The sequence below is a fragment of the Culex quinquefasciatus genome, chromosome 2, assembly GCF_015732765.1.
Source record: "Culex quinquefasciatus strain JHB chromosome 2, VPISU_Cqui_1.0_pri_paternal, whole genome shotgun sequence".
NCBI classification, from domain to species: domain Eukaryota; kingdom Metazoa; phylum Arthropoda; class Insecta; order Diptera; family Culicidae; genus Culex; species Culex quinquefasciatus.
The window spans coordinates 162,589,932-162,594,023 of record NC_051862.1 but is presented as its reverse complement, the minus strand read 5'-3'; the positions used below and the strand labels follow the sequence as shown (position 1 = coordinate 162,594,023).

Genomic DNA, 4,092 nt, shown 5'->3' with positions numbered 1-4,092 from the left:
AAGTAAGCTTTCTAAGTCTGACAGATTTGTTTCCAATATGTTTATTTTGTACACAGCAAATAAAGTAGTAATCAAGCTGTGTGTAAAAGGCCTGGGTGTAAAATAAATTTTGCATTATTTTATGAAATTCTGTGTAATATTACACCCTGAAATATGTAGCCTATCAGTAAGGGAAACCTACTTGACCGAAATGTCAAGCTCACGTATACGTTTAACCTTTCCATTTTTCATCGCTCTGATGGCCAAGCGGGCTAAGGCTCCAGTCCTTACTGCAGGTGCTAGGTTTGAGTCCCGTCGGTTTCAACTTTTTTCTGTGTTTACAAAAATGGTACTTGCAGCGTGTGATATTAGGTGTCTTTTTTGACGAAGGTGATGTGCATGCTTTTGCATGCGATTTTACCATCGGATTTTTTACTGTGTATAGTTAATTAAAAATAAATTGTTCAATTTCCCGGGGCAACAAAAATCGCGGGAAACGGGAATTTTTCAACGACAAAATTTGTAGAAATTATGTATTCAAGAAACAAGCAATAATAGTTATTTCAAATGAACTGAACCAACTAAGTTCTATCATTTTATCTTTTTTTAATTTAACTGTTAACTTTCACTTAAATTTCGGAAATTTCCGGGAATTTTGTTAATTTTATTATTTAACGGGATATATTTTGTTAAGAAAAACCCCCTCATTAGAGATGCTTTTTTTTTAATTGCTCTCTTTTTAAGACTTTTTATTTTTCACATTTTCTACAAATCGAAATCACTGTTCACAGCGCTGCTGGGCGTATTTGGGATGGGGAAAAGCTGGAATGGGTGGCAGAACGCCAACAGAGAGTTGTCGGTGTCGTTCGTCGTCTGCTGCTGCTGCTTCCATCCTTTTCCACTTTTACCAACTGGCCCGATCCGTACACCAATAACCGAGGTAGCACCGAGGGAGCGGGGTTCAGCAGCAGCATGATAATCGCCTTCGTTTGCTTGCTTCTGGCGATGGCATGGCCACACTTTTGGCTTGTCTCGTGAGGGGGGAGGGGGTTTCACAAGTGTGTCGTGCAGCAGCAGCAGCAGCCGTGGCAAGACCTGAACCTTGGCGTGGACCCGGTTACGGCCAGAACTGTTTCCGGAGAGTCAGGATATCATGGGTGGTCACGTCAGGAAGGAGGACCGGGGGGGAGAACCTTTTGCCGCACGTACACAACGACGACGACGACGACGAGCAGCACAAACAGCAGCCGTGGGTATTTTCACGTTTCGTTCCACCAACAACCCAGCTTTCCCTGCCCCTGACCGCAGCTTTGTATACTTGCCTCGACGTACGCCCCCAACGAGACCCCCCCTTCACGAAAAAACCCCTTCAAGAGCCTTTCCGGAATGACGACGACGACGACGACGAGCATCACGTCGTCCTTCATTGAAGATTTTCTCGCTCTTTGGCTCCTCTTGGTGGGGTGGGAGGTCCTGGCAATGGATGGCACAGTGGCATCGGTATGGCATGGCATGGTGTAGTACGTCGTCGTACGGCTCGTGTCTCGACTCGATGGACGACTTTCAGCACGGCACTGACACGGGCGCTTCAACTTGAATCGTTGCACGGTGGAGCAAAGGGGAGCACCGTCAGAATATGCATGGACATTTACTGAAAATAGCGTGATCGAAAAAAAATATTTACTTATTGAAATTACGTTTCTATAAAAGTGTCAACTGGGGCGAATCGGGACACATGGGGCGAATTGGGACAGCAGTTTTAACGATGTTGGAACACAATATTTTGATTTTTCTGGTTGATTTCGGTTAGAACAGACTCTGACCAACAAAATGTGTACATCCATTTCCAATTTTAAAACCAATCAATGCTCTAAACACTTCTGTCCCTATACAGACTGTAGTCCCGATTCACCCCAGTTGACGGTATTTTAATTTATTTAATAACATTGACAAAATATGAATTCGTACATGTATTCTTACCAGGGATGGAATAATCGCAAAGAAATCTTTTTTGCTTGTGAACTTCACCCGCGAAAGAGAAAGGAGGCGAAACACGCAAAAAAATCGCTCCCGTACTTTTCGAAGAAATTCTGTTGAAGATTTTTGTGAATTTCCTACAACCTGCACTTGCAACTGTAGTAGTGAAAAAGAGAGAATAACCAAGATAATGATTTTTTGATATTTCTTTTTTCGATCTTTCGTGCGCGAGAGAGGAGGATTTTCTATTGATGATGATTATTTCATTGCTGATTCTTACAATGCCTTTCTTTTTACAGAATTATCTTGTATTTACATCTAAAATGCACAATATAGACGAAATATGTGCAACAAAGGCTTAAATCAAAGCGGTCGAAAAATGCAAATTTAGCGCTGCAAAGTAAAAGAACTCCCCTTGAATAATTACATAAAATACTCCGTGCATTGTTGTCACTTTTCATATAAAAGAAGTAGGGCTGTGGAGTCATGTCTTTTTGGGGACCTGGGGTTGGGGACGTCACCCAAGTAACCACAAGCACTAAATCAAAACTCTAATTTCACTCTTAATAAACATTCCCGATGCTATGACACTTTAAATAGTCTTTCCAAATGTTTCGAAACATTTGTAGCTTGAAACATTATTACCTACCGTATAATGACATATAGAACAGCAAATTAAAGTTCCGAAGCATTTAGCACAACAATGTTTTGAAGCATTAATGGTAAGCTTTATATATCACTGTAAAGTAAGCTTTTAATGTTATATCACATTTTGACATTTCTTAAAATGTTTCAAAACACTAACTTAACACTAGTGTGGGCAATAAAAGTTTGGCAGTATTTCGTGGTATGTTTATGTTTACTGTAGGTAAAATCGTTCGGCGCACGGTTTCGTCTATAAAAATGTGAGTTAATTATACTTAGTTTACTGGGCTTAGTATTAAACTATTCTTTTTTCCAGAACAGCTCCTTATCGTCGCAAGATACAATTTTCTAGTTACGATGGCTTCCTGCAAAAACAAAACTATTAAGGAGGAGTTTTCGCTCTACACCAGCTTTAACGTCACTTTCGTCCACGTCACGGATCTTTCGGGCAAAGAAACTATCTCCCGCGTCACCGGGGGCATGAAGGCCAAGGCCGATCGTGACGAGGCTACGCCCTACGCCGCTTTGTTGGCTGCTCAGGACGTCGTCAATAAGTGCAAGTCGCTCGGAATCACGCTGGGTGCCACCGGCGGAAACCGCACTAAGATCCCGGGACCGAGTGCCTAGTCGACGCTCCGTGCTTTGTCCTGTTCGGCAAAGAACTTTGTGAATATTTTTTAGTGCTATTTGTGTAAAAATAAATAAATGCTCTGTTTTAAACTGGCCAGTTTTCAATTTTTCCTGAAGTTGTTCCTCAAGGATGACTTAGTCAGCAAAAATCATATGAATAAACATATTTCAGGACGGACGAGACGGTTGGCGCAGGGCATCTAGGTGAAACATCTCAGTACAAGCAGTTTAGAATATCGAAGGCAATACAACACAGCAAAAAAACAAACAAACTTTCAAAATCGTCATCCCAGCGTGAAAGCTCTCTCCCAAGAGAGAGAAAGAGCTGCGCAAAGCTTTCTGATTTTTCTATTTTTGTTCTGTCGGTAAAGTAGTATTTTGACGTTTTACCGCTGTATAACTTTATTTCAACTCTAGACGCCGCCACTCAATTTTACATCCATGCGTATAAAGTGAATATAAAGTTTCAAGACTCTATAGACAAACTTTATATGTTGATATAGAGGCGATTTAAAGTTACCTTATACAGTCCCGCGGTTACTTGGGCAATTCTCGATTGCCTGGGGTCGGAGTCGGCTAAATTTTTAAAGCTGGAGTCGGAGTCGAAGTCGAACATTTTTGAGAAACCGGAGTCGGAGTCGAAGTTAGCTCAAATTTTACAAAAGTTATGTTTTTTTATTTATCAGTACTTGTTATAATTGAGTTAACGTTTTAGTAAAAAAAATCTTAATTTTTCTTACTCTTGGTGACACCTTTATTTACAAGCAATAATTGTTCCAAAATGGATTATCATGTAACACACAGCTGAAAGGAACTCCAAAACTCTGTAATGTACCTCAAAAGAACTTATTGTATCTTGAT

At 40.7% G+C, this 4,092-nt stretch overlaps 1 pseudogene; it reads left to right on the top strand.

Moving 5' to 3' along the window:
- The first annotated feature begins 2,958 nt into the window (after nt 1-2,958).
- On the top strand, nt 2,959-3,282 carry LOC119766381 (annotated as a pseudogene).
- The last annotated feature ends 810 nt before the right edge of the window (nt 3,283-4,092 follow it).